General features: G+C 44.5%; 1 protein-coding gene across 4 annotated transcripts in view; it reads right to left on the reverse strand.

The window, feature by feature from the left end:
• Positions 1-18,813, reverse strand: part of sema5ba (sema domain, seven thrombospondin repeats (type 1 and type 1-like), transmembrane domain (TM) and short cytoplasmic domain, (semaphorin) 5Ba) — a 200,155-nt gene that overhangs the window by 158,596 nt on the left and 22,746 nt on the right. For 3 of the 4 annotated variants that reach the window (XM_064944477.1, XM_064944476.1, XM_064944474.1), the window contains exon 2: positions 1,274-1,347. The exons of the other annotated variant lie outside the window; for it this stretch is intronic. The gene's annotated coding sequence lies outside the window, so the exon portion shown is untranslated. The remainder of the gene's footprint in view (positions 1-1,273; positions 1,348-18,813) is intronic. 4 annotated transcript variants of the gene reach the window in all.

The following is an 18,813-nucleotide window of genomic DNA, read 5'->3' on the forward strand; positions in this document are numbered from 1 at the left end:
CGGGACGGGGCATTCCACTGACAGGGTTTGCGGAGACATTTGGGGCACAAAACTAATCAAGCTGGGCAAGTCAGAGCAACGAAGAAAGCGCAATAGAAGCTAGTGCCAGCCAACTAGGCTCTTCAATAGGGTCGACTTTCTACAGAGTTGGCCCATGCGCCTTATCATGACAACTGGGTGAGGAAGTTGGAGTTGGCATCTGAAACTTTAGGTGCTCAATGAGCTCAAATCTTTACTGGCCGGGCGGGCATTCTTTCTCAAAAGAAGCACACCCTCTGGTACTGGAAAAACCTCCATTCCTCAATCTTCACCTTACAGAGACAACTATCTCAATAAAACACTTTTAGAAGATAAATAACTAATAGCTGCATACAGTACACTTAGCTATTACATAAATCAATTACATAAACTTCCACATTCTTGGAGAGGAGCAGAGAAGAGAGGAGATTTCAAAGGCAGTTTTTTTTAAACACATCACCTCCGAGCTTTGATTCTTTGATTAGCCCACATAGAGCCAATTAGATGAAGCCGAGTTCCTGGTGGACTTCAGCCTGCCGACAAACACTCATTGTGGGGCGGAGGAGAGAAGAGAGAGAGGAAAGAGAGAGAGAGAGGAGAGAGGAGCTGTGGGCGAGAGAACTTCACCATTAAAAGGCTGGATTTAATAACCGGTTTCACCCTTCCTCTCTCCATCTCTCCATCACCACCACGCTCCTCTTTTCAAAATGGTCCTTTCTGAGTTAGAATAAAGGGATTTTACATAAAAGGCTCCCTGCCTCAGGCACTTTACTACAGGGGCTGTAGAGAAGAAGGGGAGGGAAAAAAGAGAGAGAGAGGAGGAATGATAGAAGACTTTGAGCTTCCTACGTTTGGTCTCCACTGGGTCCAACGATCTCAGAGGTATGGGACAAGGGGACGTGTGGGACGCAGTCGGAAACTAAACACTGTCCAACCTAATATCTAATATACACACGTACCAAACAAAACCAATATCAATCCCAACCCGAAAACTTCTACAAAAGCGTAACAAAAAGTAATGTGTAGGCTAGAGTTTGAAAGGACTTTGTCTAATGAACCCTATACTATAGAAAATACATGATCAGTTTGACAAGGGTAGAAAACAGACATAAAGGACATTCACTGCTTCCTATCAGAATAATAAAGTAGGAAGATATGCCTTTAAGCCAAAGATACATTTCCATTTTAACCCCAAAAGGGACAATCACGTTTTGAACTAGATTCAATTGTACAAGAAGCGAAGCATAGTACTCACCAGCTAGTCATCACTGGCACATGGTCCTGTGGCTACAGGGATGGGCTGAGAGGGCTGTTCTATCCTTTAGAAACCTATTTCAGAGAGAGAGAAAGAGAGAGAGAGAGAAGAGAGGAGAGAGGAGAGAGGAGAGAGAGAGGGGAGAGAGGAGAGAGAGAGAGAAGAGAGGAGAGAGGAGAGAGAGAGAGGAGAGAGGAGAGAGAGAGGGAGAGAGGGGAGAGAGAGAGAAGAGAGGAGAGAGAAGAGAGGAGAGAGGAGAGAGAGAGAGAGAGGAGAGAGAGGAGAGAGAGAGAGAAGAGAGGAGAGAGAGAATGAAATAGAAGGGGGAGGGGTGAGTCTTTCAATTCACACTAGTCATTTGCCTCATTCCCACAAGTAGTGTGCAGTGCCACAAAGAACCACTCACACTCTTGTAAACAAACCGCCAAACCGTCAATGGTGGAGAGAGGGCGGACCTGGAATGGCATTTAAACTGGAGTTTATTAGGCTTCATGGGCTCTGGGGGGCTGTGGGGGGGCTATGGGGGGCGGGGGGTGAGATGGAACTGGGAAAAGGTGGATCTCCACCCCAACTAAATCTCCCCATCAAGTCCATTACGGTTCAAATGTTAATAAACCACGTACTGTAGGCTATAATTTAAAGCCTAATTTACTGTAGCTTAATTTAAAGACTTCATGAATATATATCTGCCCAAGATCTATACACTCCAGAAAGTTCAATCAAACTAACAGGTTAATATACTTTACAGTTACCATTTGGGCTTTAGGCTTCTGATCAGCAAATTGGAACATAATAGTGTTCTGCGGTTTCTACGGCAACCTCTGTGTTAGGCTTAGACACCCTAGACTCTGGACGTGTATCAGCGAATGCCACTAAGCCAGCACATACCATTTTTGAGAAAGTTCCCGTAACTAGAGTGTGGAGCCTTGACGATCGGAGATAAACTGCAGATTGATGCCTGCTTCTCTGCAAGTTCTGATTACTTAGTTCTAATACCCTTATTAGGGAGCAAACACAAAAACAGGTGGACCAATGAAAATAGGAATGTCTGGAGGATTTGCTATGGACACAGACCCTGAATTTGGATGTAGGCAGCACCACTACAGACACACAGTAGCAGGAATGTTATGGCTGCACAAAGCAAGCACCCACATCCTAGTGTCAACACGGCCTAATGCTCTCTCTCTCTTTCACCAAATCAAGAGGTCAGAGAATTCTCACAAATACAAAGAGTAACGGGGTTATAGCTTTAACATTGGTTATGTCTAAACTATTCTCTTCAGCCAATTTAAAAGGTTTCCTCTTCCTTGCTTTCCTTCTAATGCTCTTGCTCACTCTCTCAATTATGCACGCACACACAGACACACAGAGAGACAGACTGAGACAAACTCTTCGACAAACATGCACAGCATGTCTAGAAACAAATAAATATTTGTGAGATTGACTCGAATGCTAATGGCAAACTGTTAAGAGAAGTGTGCTGATTCACCTCGTTCTTATTCCCACCTCCCACCTCTGAAACAACGGCTCACAGCGGGACAGGACATCCAACCATTCATCCAGAACCAGAGTGATGGAGAGGAGTGGCTGTGGTGGGATGCCACTTAAAATCCCAATTAAAATCACAGCATGCTAAACAAGTGGTGTAAATCACAGCACCAGAGGCTCCACTTTGGTCTTAATTGGAGCCATTTCCATGTTTTCTCCCCTGGTGGGAGCCAGGTGCCACTGTACCCTGCACGATTACGATGCTCACACACTGTAACACGGTGTAGCAGGAATGCACTAGACTCAATGGGGAATCAAGGCAATGTGAATGAAATGCTTCTTAGGTGGTTGTAAAGGAACACAGCACGATGATGAACGATCTGACAAGTTGTAGGTTGGGTTTTCCTCATCGTCTTTATTAAACGGTCTGGGACTCATAGACAAACGTAACTCATGGCCTTAATAGAGAAGACATTTTACTCACAGCCATCCGGACTGCCCTCAGACTTTACTTCTTTACTTGGACAGCGAGCCGGTGCATCAAGATTATATCAAGGTTAATGGATATGAAAGTCTGAGGAAAGTACCGGCATACGTCAGACCAATTCATATGACCTCTTCACTGCTGAGTCAGTCAGACTGACTCAAGGCATTATCAATCCACACACATTCCATTAGGCCTCCTCAGATCTGCTTAGAACACCATCCAACAGCACCACGGCCCCATCGGTACCCACAGCCTCCCAAACTGATGAAGGAGGAGAGGTGCGGCAGTCAGTGCAGGACTTAATTAAGATTAGAGGAGGACAGAGACAGAGCTGCAGTTAGCCTGCCTGGGCTGTGCCAGCTGGGCACAAGGTTTAAAAGTTTTAGAGTTCTCCCCGAATACCTGCCTGGAGGTCACAGTCTCTTTAGAGAAGCTGGAGAGAAGGAAAGATAGATAGATGGATGGATGGATGGCTGGAGGGTGGGAGTGAGGGAAATAGGGAAGGAGGAAGAGAGAAATAAAAATAGAGGAAGAGAGAGAGAGCAGAGAGGGAGAAAGAGAGAGAGAGATAGCAGAGAGGGAGAAAGAGAGAGAGAGAGCAGAGAGGGAGAAAGAGAGAGGGAGAAAGTGCAAAGCTAAATTCAGGGAGCTAGGATAGAGAGAGAGTGTGCCAAAAAAAAGTGACAGCGTAAAATAGAGGGATAGTAATTAGGAAGTAGATAATAAGACTGGTCCGGAAGGCTGAGAGCTGGGAGCTCAGAACGATGTGAGATGAGATGAGATGAGATGACCGCATCAGAGGGCCACGCTCAATAAATCCATTAACACACAGAGAGACGCTGCTTTAAAAAGGTCAGCCTGACAGAGCTAGACAGCACCTGCGTCCCAAATGACACCCTAGTCCCTACATAGTGAATTTGAATTGGGACGCAACCAGCGTCTTAGCTTCCACACCTGAAACCATGGTATCACGCTGACAGGGGAAGATCTACATTACCCTATTCTTCTATTCTCCCTCTGTGGTCTGTCCCTATAAAACGGGGTCCTATATCTCAGACAGTCGCCTGCCTGTGTTGGCAGAGGAACGTAGTTTCCAGCCCAGTTTCAGATGTCTCTAGCCCTTCATCAAAGCCCTTGACAGCAGTGTGCTCTAGCTAGTTAACCACCACTGAAACCAACGGTCACATCTTGACAGAACCATGGAAATGAGGGCTCTCTATCTTTCTCTTTTCCCTCTCTCCCTTTCCCTTTCTCTCTCACTCTGTCTCCTTCTCTCTTGAGCTCACAGGCGCTAAAAGATAGGAGCTCAATTATAAACTTGTGTAAACTTGTGTAACCACAGTCACTAGTGAATGAGTGCGTGAGAGAGCGTTGACAACAAGTCTGAGCTTGTGGATACAGAGAGAGCCGTGTTCAGACTGGCTAAGTAAAACTCTCTAGGGCCTTGTGTGTTTCTGTTTCTCCACTTGAGTGTGTGTTACTGGGCTGGAGACTGGAGCACACACACACAGGAGACTGAAGTGGCACTCTGTAGTAATTAAATAGCGGAGCCATTAGAGCACCCTGAGGTATTAGCATCAGCCATGACAGCCTCAGTCTGCAGCTACACACACAGCCAGCTCTAAAAGCCAACCAGCCAATCCACAACTGCTTCCAGATAAACAAAATCAAATTCATTCCAATGTCTCCTATCTGGATCATCACAGGCACTTGGATTATACAGTAGGATTAAAACTGTACTTTTTTTTAAGTTGGGAGAAAAGCACTACTACTTTCCTGTGAAAGGCCAATCTTTGAGGTAATGAAGGTAAGGGTCTCTCAGACAGACAGAGTCTCTAGACAGACAGCGTCTCTCAGACAGACAGCGTCTCTCAGACACACATATAGTCTCTCAGACAGACAGTCTCTCAGACAGACATAGTCTCTCAGACAGACAGAGTCTCTAGACAGACAGCGTCTCTCAGACAGACAGCGTCTCTCAGACACACATATAGTCTCTCAGACAGACAGAGTCTCTCAGACAGACAGCGTCTCTCAGACACACAGTGTCTCTCAGACAGACAGCGTCTCTCAGACAGACAGCGTCTCTCAGACACACATAGTCTCTCAGACAGACAGAGTCTCTCAGACAGACAGTATCTCAGACAGACAGTCTCTCAGACACATAGTCTCTCAGACACACAGACTCTCTCAGACACACAGTGTCTCTCAGACAGACAGAGTCTCTCAGACAGACAGAGTCTCTCAGACACACAGAGTCTCTCAGACACACAGAGTCTCTCAGACACACAGAGTCTCTCAGACAGACAGAGTCTCTCAGACACACAGAGTCTCTCAGAGACAGAGTCTCTCAGACAGACAGAGTCTCTCAGACAGACAGAGTCTCTCAGACACACAGAGTCTCTCAGACACACAGAGTCTCTCAGACACACAGAGTCTCTCAGACAGACAGAGTCTCTCAGACACACAGAGTCTCTCAGACACACAGAGTCTCTCAGACACACAGAGTCTCTCAGACAGACAGAGTCTCTCAGACACACAGAGTCTCTCAGACACACAGAGTCTCTCAGACACACAGAGTCTCTCAGACAGACAGAGTCTCTCAGACAGACAGAGTCTCTCAGACACACAGAGTCTCTCAGACACACAGAGTCTCTCAGACACACAGACTCTCTCAGACACACAGAGTCTCTCAGACACACAGTGTCTCTCAGACAGACAGAGTCTCTAGACAGAGACTCTCAGACAGACAGAGTCTCTCAGACAGACAGAGTCTCTCAGACACACAGAGTCTCTCAGACACACAGAGTCTCTCAGACACACAGTCTCTCAGACGGACAGATTCTCTAGACAGAGACTCTCAGACAGACAGAGTCTCTCAGACACACAGTCTCTCAGACGGACAGATTCTCTCAGACACACAGAGTCTCTCAGACACACAGAGTCTCTCAGACACACAGACTCTCTCAGACACACAGAGTCTCTCAGACACACAGTGTCTCTCAGACAGACAGAGTCTCTAGACAGAGACTCTCAGACAGACAGAGTCTCTCAGACAGACAGAGTCTCTCAGACACACAGAGTCTCTCAGACACACAGAGTCTCTCCGACACACAGAGTCTCTCAGACACACAGATTCTCTCAGACACACAGAGTCTCTCAGACACACAGAGTCTCTCAGACAGACAGAGTCTCTCAGACACACAGTCTCTCAGACACACAGATTCTCACAGACAGACAATGAAGAGTTGATACACCAATGGACTTGGGGTCAGGGTAACCTTGACACAGATCAAACCCCACAAACTGACACAATGTTTTATTTCGATTTTTTTTATTTCACCTTTATTCAACCAGGTAGGCTAGTTGAGAACAAGTTCTCATTTACAACTGCGACCTGGCCAAGATAAGGCAAAGCAGTGCGACACAAGCAACAACACAGAGTTACACATGGAATAAACAAACATACAGTCAATAATACAATAGAGAAAGTCTATATACAGTGTGCGCAAATGAGGTAGGATAAGGGGGGTGAGGCAATAAATAGGCCATAGTGGCAAAATTATTACAGTATGGCAAATTAAACACTGGGGTGATAGATGTGCAGAAGATGAGTGTGCAAGTAGCCATACTGGGGTGCAAAGGAGAAAAATAAATAAAATAAATCACATAGAAATCACATATGTTATGTAGTAATTCAATCTCCATTATGATTTTTCCATCTGTCTCTCCACTTTACCATCTCCTCTCTGCCCCTCATAGCTGAAACCCCCTAACAAGAGAGGCTTCCAATACCTAATACCAACATTTCTTTTTCCTTTCCCGCAGGCTTCCAACAGACCTGAATCAGGCACATAACTCTGAAATAGAAACATGTTTGATATGCTGCAGACCCAGTATATCATCAGAATGTTTCATGTTTGCAATTTCTCTCCCAGCTAGTTACTCCAGGCTGCATTGTCTGAGGCATGCAGGGAACTGAGGCGAGGCCCAGAACAAAACAGTGCCTCTGGGATAAAGAAGAGGCACGATGCAGTGCGGAGGTGGGACATTGATCCAGGAGAGACCACCTGGAGGGGGGAACCAGGCACCACTCCAGTCAGCCCTGTTCTGTTCTCCCTACCACTGCTGGCCTGGAAACAGCCATAGCTGGAGTGGAGGGGGAGCGTCACTAATTATGACCCCGACTGGGGGTGTAATAAGGCCCCAGTGCCTGGGAGAGAGAGTGGGTGGAAAGGAGAAGAGGACGCAGTGCGGCACACAGTACCTCACTATAGGGGAATTCAGTACAGATGAAACACATCTCATAGTGGAAGCCGAGTCTGCAGATAACTTGCAATGAATATGCAAATCCAGGGCTGTGACGGTCATGGAATTCTGGATGACGGTTATTTGTCAGCCAATTGACCGCGGTCACTGTTATAATCATTTGAATAGAAAATTCATTTTTTTATATACCCTACCGTTCCAAAGTGTGGGGTCACTTAGAAATGTCCTAGTTTTTTAAAGAAAAGCACATTTTTTTGTCCGTTAAAATAACATCAAATTGATCAGAAATACAGTGTAGACAATGTTAATGTTGTAAATGACTAGTGTAGCTGGAAACGTCTGATTTTTAATGGAATATCTACATAGGCATACAGAGGCCCATTATGCTCAACCATCACTCCTGTTTTCCAATGGACCATTGTGTTAGCTAATCCAAGTTTATAATTTTGAAAGGCTAATTGACCATTAGAAAACCCTTTTGCAATTATGTTAGCACAGCTGAAAACTGTTGTTCTGATTAAAGAAGCAATAAAACTGGCCTTCTTTAGTCTAGTTGAGTATCTGGAGCATCAGCATTTGTGTGTTCGATTACAGGCTCAAAATGGCTAGAAACAAATAACTTTCTTCTGAAACTTGTCAGTCTATTCTTGTTCTGAGAAATGAAAGCTATTCCATGCGAGAAATTGCCAAGAAACTGAAGATCTCGTAAAACGCTGTATACTACTCCCGTCACAGAACAGTGCAAACTGGCTCTAACCAGAATAGAAAGAGGAGTGGGAGTCCCCGGTGCACAACTGAGCAAGAGGACATTAGAGTGTCTAGTTTGAGGAACAGATGCCTCACAAGTCCTCAACTGGCAGCTTCATTAAATAGTACCCTGTAACGGGTGTCGTCGTCGGATGAGGAATAATCGGACCAAAGCGCAGCGTGTTAAGTGTTCATGCTTTTTATTTAAACTGAACACTACAACAAAATAACAAAGAGAATAAACGAAACCGAAACAGTCCTGTCAGGTGCAGAAAACACTAAACAGAAAATAATTACCCACAAAACGCATGTGGCAAAAAGCTACCTAAGTATGGTTCCCAATCAGAGACAACGATAGTCAGCTGTCCCTGATTGAGAACCATACCCGGCCAAAACAAAGAAATACAAAACATAGAGAAAGGAACATAGAATGCCCACCCAAACCACACCAAACCAAAACAGAGACATAAAAAGCTCTAAGGTCAGGGCGTGACATACCCGCAAAAGACCAGTCTCAACGTCAACAGTGAAGAGGCGACTCGGGGATGCTGGCCTTCTAGGCAGAGTTGCAAAGAAAAAGCCATATATCAGACTGGCCAATAAAAAGAAAAGATTAAGATGGGCAAAAGAACTGGAATACTGGACAGAGGAACTCTGCCTAGAAGGCCAGCATCCCCGAGTCGCCTCTTCACTGTTGACATTGAGACTGGTGTTTTGAGGGTACTATTTAATGAAGCTGCCAGTTGAGGACTTGTGAGGCGTCTGTTTAGCCCTATGCAGACCTAAGACAGTTGTGCTAACTGACAGACCAAGAAGAAAGCCTGTCACTCAATTGACTTCAGATTGGCTACATAAGCCTAAGTTCTCTCCATGCACAGAACATGTTGCTGACCTGACCCAACATCAATTTTGGCCACAGTTTGATCTGGTCTGTTTGACGTGACCTCTCACCATTAATGTGTTAGGAGCTCAATTCATGCCATGCCACACACTGGCCCCGAAGCTATCTGATGTCTGATGTGCTTATTGCCCTCCCATATTCATAAAGCATCTCAGAGTAGGAGTGTTGATCTAGGATCAGTGTTGCCTTTTAGATTATAATGAATGTGATTATATTGACAGGGGGGACCTGGTCCTAGATCAGCAGTCCTATGAATACAGTCTTAGGCCTCCCTATCGCAGTAGTAGTCCCTCTGCCACTCAGTCATGCCGCTCAGTTGTCTTAAAGACTCATCTGCTTCTGTAGCTGACAGCCAGAAAAGGAGGGAAAATTGGAAGAAGTGAGGCAAAGTTATATAACATAAAAGGCTTCAAGGAGGCTTCAGTTGGACTCGGCCTGGGCTCAGACATGAAGGACTGTCTGACTCTGTTTAATAAAAACAAAGCACTCTGGGTAAACTCCACTGGGAAATAGCGAGGGAGGACGTATGTGGCTCAAACAGAGACAAACAGACAGTAGAACAGACCAACAGAGAAGAAATCACACTGATGGGGTGGGACTCAATTCCTTTTCTTTTCATTTCACAAGCTAGAATTTAAGACTATTCATTATTAACTTGAGGACCATCAAACCTTGTGCCATTGCCTTCATCGGTGGACTGCATAGAACATGAAAACACAGACATTTCAGAAGAACTTCACTTATCTCTGAATGACTGCAGGAAAAATAAGAGGAATGATTGAATAATGTGATGTTTACTGCCAGAGACTCATCAGTCATACTGTACATGCCTATGCTTAACAACTCTTTCAATTAAAGCAACTTAGCAATTAACATTGAATAACCGAGCCAAGAGACAGGTTCAAATGATATGTGACATACTAAAAGAGGCCGTTCATTTAGGTTCAAAGAGATCGTATCCTAAGAAGGAAATAAATAGACAAAGAGCCTGAAAAGTATGTGTGTGTGTGTGTGTGTGTGTGTGTGTGTGTGTGTGTGTGTGTGTGTGTGTGTGTGTGTGTGTGTGTGTGTGTGTGTGTGTGTGTGTGTGTGTGTGTGTGTGTGTGTGTGTGTGTGGTGAATTCACCTTATGACATCCAGTGGAACAGCCACTTTACAATAGTGCATCTAAATCATTTAAGGGGGGGTGAGAAGGATTACTTTATCCTATCCTAGGTATTCCTTAAAGAGGTGGGGTTTCAGGTGTCTCCGGAAGGTGGTGATTGACTCCGCTGTCCTGGCGTCGTGAGGGAGTTTGTTCCACCATTGGGGGCCAGAGCAGCGAACAGTTTTGACTGGGCTGAGCGGGAACTGTACTTCCTCAGTGGTAGGGAGGCGAGCAGGCCAGAGGTGGATGAATGCAGTGCCCTTGTTTGGGTGTAGGGCCTGATCAGAGCCTGGAGGTACTGCGGTGCCGTTCCCCTCACAGCTCCGTAGGCAAGCACCATGGTCTTGTAGCGGATGCGAGCTTCAACTGGAAGCCAGTGGAGAGAGCGGAGGAGCGGGGTGACGTGAGAGAACTTGGGAAGGTTGAACACCAGACGGGCTGCGGCATTCTGGATGAGTTGTAGGGGTTTAATGGCACAGGCAGGGAGCCCAGCCAACAGCGAGTTGCAGTAATCCAGACGGGAGATGACAAGTGCCTGGATTAGGACCTGCGCCACTTCCTGTGTGAGGCAGGGTCGTACTCTGCGGATGTTGTAGAGCATGAACCTACAGGAACGGGCCACCGCCTTGATGTTAGTTGAGAACGACAGGGTGTTGTCCAGGATCACGCCAAGGTTCTTAGCGCTCTGGGAGGAGGACACAATGGAGTTGTCAACCGTGATGGCAACACAGACCAGATTAAACTTCCACCACCTGTCACATGTCCCAAATGGCTCCCTATTTTTAAATATAACTAGGCAAGTCAGTTAAGAACAAACTGTTATTCACAATGACCTCTTACCGGGGAACAGTGGGTGCAGATTGACAGATTTTTACCTTGTCAGCTTGGGGATTCAATCCAGCAACCTTGAGGTTACTGGCCCAACACTCTAACCACTAGGCTACGTGCCACCCCTATTCCCTATATACAGCACTGCTTTTGACCAGGGCCCATATGGTCCATTATATAGTGCACTATAGGGAATCAGATGCCATTTGGGATCCACCCCTGCTCAAAGCTGCACTCATTGCAATTAATGAAGAACCCCATTTAAGTGACTTTCTAAAAACAATAGGCACTACTCCTCTAAAGCATATCCTCTGTCTATGCTGCCCTTCTGAAGTACTGCGTGAGCCTCATAAACTATGTGAAACACTTCAATAATAACATTGAATTGAAGCCACTGAATAAAGCACCAATCCAATAAGTAAATACCGTCAGAGAGAGACAAGGACTCAAAGGCAAAAGGGTATGTCCTCAGTGCTCCACTTTCTTCCCCAATAGACTTGACTACAATTAATGCCATAGTATAAATCCCTTAGCTTAGAGGGAAAACAGTCAGGATGTGTCCTAAATGGGACACTACTCCTTATGTAGTGCACTACTACAGTACACTATATAGGGGACCGGGTTCCAAATGGGACACACCCTTTTGAGACAAACCCTCAGTCTAAATGGAACACAGTTAAAGTAAGACCATGTGGATCAGTTTGATGTAACAAATCACCATGGGACATTCCTTATTAATTACTGCTGTTGGCGAGGATATTCAATAAAACATAAAAAAAATTACCATGCATCAAATAGCACACCATTCGATTAGAAGCACATTTCTATAATAAAAAAATATATGATCATTGAGCTTATGACATCCACAAGACTGAGTGACACCATCGTTTTTCATCAAGGCAAGGTTTGAACGCAATCTTTTCCCCCATGACAAGTTTTCACTTCACCTGGATTCCAAAGTAGTTGCATCAGGTGTGTAGATCACTGCACACGCCCACCAAAAGTGAATCAACTTCTGGCAGAGGAAGAGAGAGATAGAGGGAAATGGGGACAAGGAAGAGAAGGAGGATAGAAGAGGAGGATGACACAGAAGAGTGGGCTCCTTTAGTCAGTGTGAGAGTGTCCTGGCAGGTTTCTGTTGCAGTGTCTCTGAGGGCTGAGCAGAGACACTAGATCACTGATGTTGGCACCACCACTCAAGCACGCACGTCACACACACATCACACACAGGTCACACGCAGGTTGCAGGCACGCACCCACGTCACACAAGCAGACAAGCGTGGACGCACGGACGCACAAACGAATCCCCACCCCAGCTGCTGTGTCTCAGTGTCTCCCTCCACAGGGTGGGACAGCATGTGACTCACACAGGAATGTGTGTGTGTGTGTGTGTGTGTGTGTGTGTGTGTGTGTGTGTGTGTGTGTGTGTGTGTGTGTGTGTGTGTGTGTGTGTGTGTGTGTGTGTGTGTGTGTGTGTGTGTGTGTGTGTACTAAGTGTTCAAAACATTAGGAACACCTGCTCTTTCAAAGACGGACCAAGTGAATCCAGGTGAAAGCTGTGATCCCTTATTTATGTCACTTGATAAATCCACTTCAATCAGTGTAGATGATGGTTAGAGAAGGATTTCTAAGCACTGAGACAATTGAAACAAAATATTTAAGTGCCTTTGAACGGGGCCTGGTAGTAGGTGCCAGGCGCACCGGTTCGAGCGTGTCAAGAATTGCAAAGCTGGGTGTTTTGGCGTATGCTGTCAATGTCTCAATTGAGACCTCACAGGCCCAACACTTGGGGGAAGGAGAGCTAACTGGCACGGAGAACAAATGCAGAGTTTAGACTTCCATACATAAATCTATATCAGCCCAGGAGGAGATCCAATGACATACAATGGTTGACTATCTTCTCAGTGGGGTTGGGGAGGATCTTCAGGACACCCTCTCCACCATGCCCACCACAGTAGGTTTGCTCTCAACATCAAACCCTGAGATCGCAGCAGGAGAAGCTGGGTTAAATTGGTTGAAATGATGTCATAGTGACCCACTGGGATTAGACTGCCACTAAAAGACTGGCAAACCAGTTGATACAGTAGATCGCTGGTCTCTGTTGTCCAAAAGACCCACCTTTCTGTGGAAGACAGACAGAATAAACTACAGCCTTTAGCTATGATGATGTCAATGAATTAACCAGGAACCGCTTTGGTCATTCTGCTCGGTGAACCTGTTCTAGAGGAGAGGATCACATCACTCATTATAATGGAAACTTCATGCTTACAATTTTATTTATATTTTCTATTTTTTTATGCATTTATTTATTTGTTATTTATTTTCTTTAAATGTGTTAGACTTTTTTTCCATGCTTACAATACATACTGTACACATGAACTGTGTGAGAGTGATGAAGAAATGTTGTAAGTAATAGGAAAAGAATGGGAGCGAGATAGATAATCAAACAGTAAGAGTGCCCACATCTCTGACTTGGTACTGACGTCACAACTTTAAAAAATGACTTATTACAAGAAAACACAGGGAAGGGGTAACATTAAAGTATTAGAACATGAAGGACAAACAATACAGCATCAATACACTATCAAACATGTATCAGTCTCTCCGCAACAGAGCCATCCTTATGTGTGAGAGTGCGTGTGCATGATAGTGATATAAAATATATGTCATAGTTTCCTTTTTCATGATCGTGACCTTGTGAAACCCGAACCCTCCAAGATCCCCCCATAGTTCCCCAATAGCTGTCCCTCAACCATTCGAGACCCCCCCCCGGAAGAAAAAAACAACAACAATTAATTCCATTTCCCACCCCCAAGAACCCCCCAAAGCACCAACATCCAAGAGAATGAACTAAAGAGAGAAAAAAAGGACAGAAGAAAACAGAAAACAACAATGCAAAAATAATAATAATAATAATAATAATACATTTAAATCAAAGGACATCAAGGACAACTGAAATTATAACAGCAATGCCTACTTTATATGTTCGTGTGCATGTCTGGCACTATTACATGTATGCGTGTGTTCTTGTATGTGTTTATTTGAATGAGAGTGTGTGTATATGCATGTGTACAAACACCTGCACAGCATCAGCCTCAGGCAAACCGGCATTAGTTGTAAAAACACTGCCACTTAGCGGCATTCAAATGTGCTTTTATTATGTTTTATTTTGACTCCCCCCCCCTCTATCTTTTGACCATCATTCTCTCTCTCACACAACAACTCCACTCCCACTTGTCTCCAATTCCACATCCCAACCCTCAGCATCCCTCAGCCCATCCCATCTATCTCTGCTGGCCACCCACTTCGTGTTTCTACGCAACACATATCTTTCAACTGTGCTATGATGTTTAACGTACAATTTCAATCTATCTAATCAAATAGAATCTTCAGACTGCGTGTTGAAGATAAATACTTTTACTAAGAGTATTGGTATATTAGTAATTGACTGACCGGGTCTCTCCAGATCTCCTAACAGTACTATTTCTAGGGTCAATTTTAGATCAATACTATGCATTTTCAGCCATTCCTGAGCCTGAGACCAGAAACAGGCTACCTGAGGACAATACCAAAATAAATGCTCTATTGATTCTGTATCCTCACAACAAAATCTGCAGAGCTTCAATGACGTCACTATTGTAAATCTTTCAAAAGGACACAAGGCCATTACACAGTTATTTGAATTGCCTGCCTTGCTCTACCTATTTGATATAGATATAGCACCTCTCAAAGGAGGCAGAGAAAAAAGTTCAACAGCGTAAGACCTACAAAAACTGTCTGTCTGAGTCTTTAACACCCACCTGTTTTACATCTTGTTTACTCCTCTCACAGCAGAAACAGAAGCAGACTCTGTCATTGTCCAAAGCTTAATGAGGCAAAGTCAAAGAGCGGGCTGCCACCATCACCACTGCTTTATAAACTGCTGAGGGTAGCCGGGTGGCTGGGCTCTATGCCAGCAGAGGCACAGCAGGGCGCATCATTGTGTGTGTGTGTGTGGGGGGGGGATTTGGGAGAAACTCAATTGGTCCATGCAATAAAGTGCAGGGTTGAATCAGAAACTACTATGCATTCCCATGGGAATTATACATGTAATGACTGTAATGACTGACTGTTACAGTGGGGTAACCTGGCTTACTGCCTTGACACAGTGGGGTAACCTGGCTTACTGCCTTGACGCAGCGTGTTAACCTGGTTTACTGTCTTGACACAGTGTGGTAACCTGGTTTACAGCCTTGACACAGTGTTTTAACCTGGTTTACTGCCTTGACATAGTGTGGTAACCTGGCTTACTGCCTTGATACAGTGTGGTAACCTGACTTTCTGCCTTGACACAGTGTGGTAACCTGGTTTACTGCCTTGACACAGTGGGGTAACCTGACCTACTGCCTTGACACAGTGTGGTAACCTGGTTTACAGCCTTGACACAGTGTGTTAACCTGGTTTACTGCCTTGACATAGTGTGGTAACCTGGCTTACTGCCTTGATACAGTGTGGTAACCTGACTTTCTGCCTTGACACAGTGTGGTAACCTGGTTTACTGCCTTGCCACAGTGTGTTAACCTGACTTACTGCCTTGATACAGTGTGGTAACCTGGTTTACAGCCTTGATACAGTGTGGTAACCTGGCTTACTGCCTTGACACAGTGTGTTAACCTGACTTACTGCCTTGATACAGTGTTTTAACCTGGTTTACTGCCTTGACACAGTGTGGTAACCTGGTTTACTGCCTTGACACAGTGGGGTAACCTGACCTACTGCCTTGACACAGTGTGGTAACCTGGTTTACAGCCTTGACACAGTGTGTTAACCTGGTTTACTGCCTTGACATAGTGTGGTAACCTGGCTTACTGCCTTGATACAGTGTGGTAACCTGACTTTCTGCCTTGACACAGTGTGGTAACCTGGTTTACTGCCTTGACACAGTGTGTTAACCTGACTTACTGCCTTGATACAGTGTGGTAACCTGGCTTACTGCCTTGATACAGTGTGGTAACCTGGCTTACTGCCTTGATACAGTGTGGTAACCTGGCTTCAGCCCCACAGTAACTGTCATCCAAACCTCTTCTATGTCTCTCTTTCCCAGAGGACATCATAACTCACTTACAACATGTTGCTGAAATGAGAGAGCAGTGCAGCTGAAAAAGACATACACCGGTGTAGAAATAGTGTAATTACAAGTCCTACCTTTGTCCATCTGCTACCTACCCATCAAACTATCAATCTCTCTATCATTGCACCATCCATCATCCATCCATCCCCAACACACACACTACATACGCTCACACACACACATATGCATATTTATGCCACACACACAAACACACTCACACATTGACACACTTTCACATACGCTGCTGTTACTGTTTATTATATATCCTGATTACCTCGTCACTATTACCCCTACTCACACGTACATAATGTATTACCTCAATTACCTCAACTACCTCCTAGCCCTGCACATTGACTCGGTGCTCCTTGTGTAGAGCCTCGTTATTCTTATTATTGTGTTACTATTTCCTTTTTTATTTAGCACATATTTGTCTTACTTTTTAACTCTGCGTTGTTGTGAATGGGCTCGTAAGTAAGCATTTCACTGTTCAGTCTCCACCTGTTGAATTCGGCTCATGTGACCAAAACGATTTGATTTGATTTGATTTACAACATGAACAGACCCCTAGAACATCCCAACAAGATATCACGGTGGGGGGGGGGGGGGGGCGTCAAATTTCGAGGGTTAGGGTTTAGGCATTCATTCTGAATGGTTATGGTAAGGGTTAAGTTTTGGGATAGGGTTAAATCAAAATAACAAATCAACGAGTGCCTAGCACTAGGATTGAACACACGACCCCTCAGGCAGGACTTTCGCCGCATTGAGCTGAGCAGATAGACAAGGCTGTCGGGACAAAATGTCAGTCATCATGCAGTCTTCAAGGCCATGCTAGACACACACACACACACACACACACACACACGCACATACACACGTACATACACACATGCTAGACAGACAGGGACAGACTAGATACATGCATGGGCTGATGCTGGGCTGGTGTGTTAACTAAACACACACAGGGGAGCACTGATGTCTGTCTGAACAAACTCAGATGTCTTGTCTGTTCTTATACCAACATGCCCATCAAAGATTCAGGCCAAGGGTTTGAAAATAAAACATAAATAAATTTGTTTTGGCACACATGCAGTATATCACAAAAGTGAGTACACCCCTCACTTTTTTGTAAATATTTGAGTATATCTTTTCATGTGACAACACTGCAGAAATGACACTTTGCTACAATGTAAAGTAGTGAATGTACAGCTTGTATAACAGTGTAAATTTGCTGTCCCCTCAAAGTAATTCAACACACAGCCATTAATGTCTAAACCGCTGGCAACAAAAGTGAGTACACCCCTAAGTGTACTCACATCCTCCCCGGTGTCATGTTACAAAGTCTCAGGTGTGAATGGGGAGCAGGTGTGTTAAATTTGGTGTCATTGCTCTCACACTCCCTCATACTGACAGGTCACTGGAAGTTCAACATGGCACCTCATGGCAAAGAACTCTCTGAGGATCTGAAAAAAAGAATTGTTGCTCTACATAAAGATGGCCTGGGCTATAAGCAGATTGCCAAGACCCTGAAACTGAGCTGCAGCACTGTGGTCAAGACCATATAGCGGTTTAACTTCTTCGATATAGGGGGCGCTCTTTTAATTTTTGGTAAAAAAATGTTCCCGTTTTAAACAAGATATTTTGTCACGAAAAGATGCTCGAATATGCATATAATTGACAGCTTTGGAAAGAAAACACTCTGACGTTTCCAAAACTGCAAAGATATTGTCTGTGAGTGCCACAGAACTAATGCTACAGGCGAAACCAAGATGAAATTTCATACAGGAAATGCCCCAGATTTTGAATGCGCTGTGTTCCAATGTCTCCTTATATGGCTGCAAATGCGGCAGGAATGAGCCTACACTTTCCGTCGTTTCCCCAAGGTGTCTGCAGCATTGTGACGTATTTGTAGGCATATCATTGGAAGATTGACCATACGAGACTACCAGGTGTCCGCTTGGTGTCCTCCATCGAAATTATTGCGCAATCTCCAGCTGCGTGCACTTTTCCATTTGGTTCAGAGGAGAAAGGCAACTGCCATGAATGATTTATCATCGAATAGATATGTGAAAAACACCTTGAGGATTGATTCTAAACAACGTTTGCCATGTTTCTGTCGATATTATGGAGTTAATGTGGAAAAAGGTTTGGCGTTGTAATGACTGAATTTTCGGGGTTTTTCTTAGCCAAACGTGATGAACAAAACGGAGCGATTTCTCCTACACAAATAATACTTTTGGAAAAACTGAACATTTGCTATCTAACTGAGAGTCTCCTAATTGAAAACATCCGAAGTTCTTCAAAGGTAAATTATTTTATTTGAATGCTTTTCTTGTTTTTGTGAAAATGTTGCCGGCTTAATGCTATGTTAGCTATCAATACTCTTACACAAATGCTTGTGTAGCTATGGTTGAAAAGCATATTTTGAAAATCTGAGATAACAGTGTTGTTAACAAAAGGCTAAGCTTGTGAGCTAATATATTTATTTCATTTCATTTGCGATTTTCATGAATAGTTAACGTTGCGTTATGCTAATGAGCTTGAGGCTATGATTACGCTCCTGGAT

Source organism: Oncorhynchus masou, chromosome 29, assembly GCF_036934945.1.
Source record: "Oncorhynchus masou masou isolate Uvic2021 chromosome 29, UVic_Omas_1.1, whole genome shotgun sequence".
NCBI classification, from domain to species: Eukaryota; Metazoa; Chordata; class Actinopteri; order Salmoniformes; family Salmonidae; genus Oncorhynchus; species Oncorhynchus masou.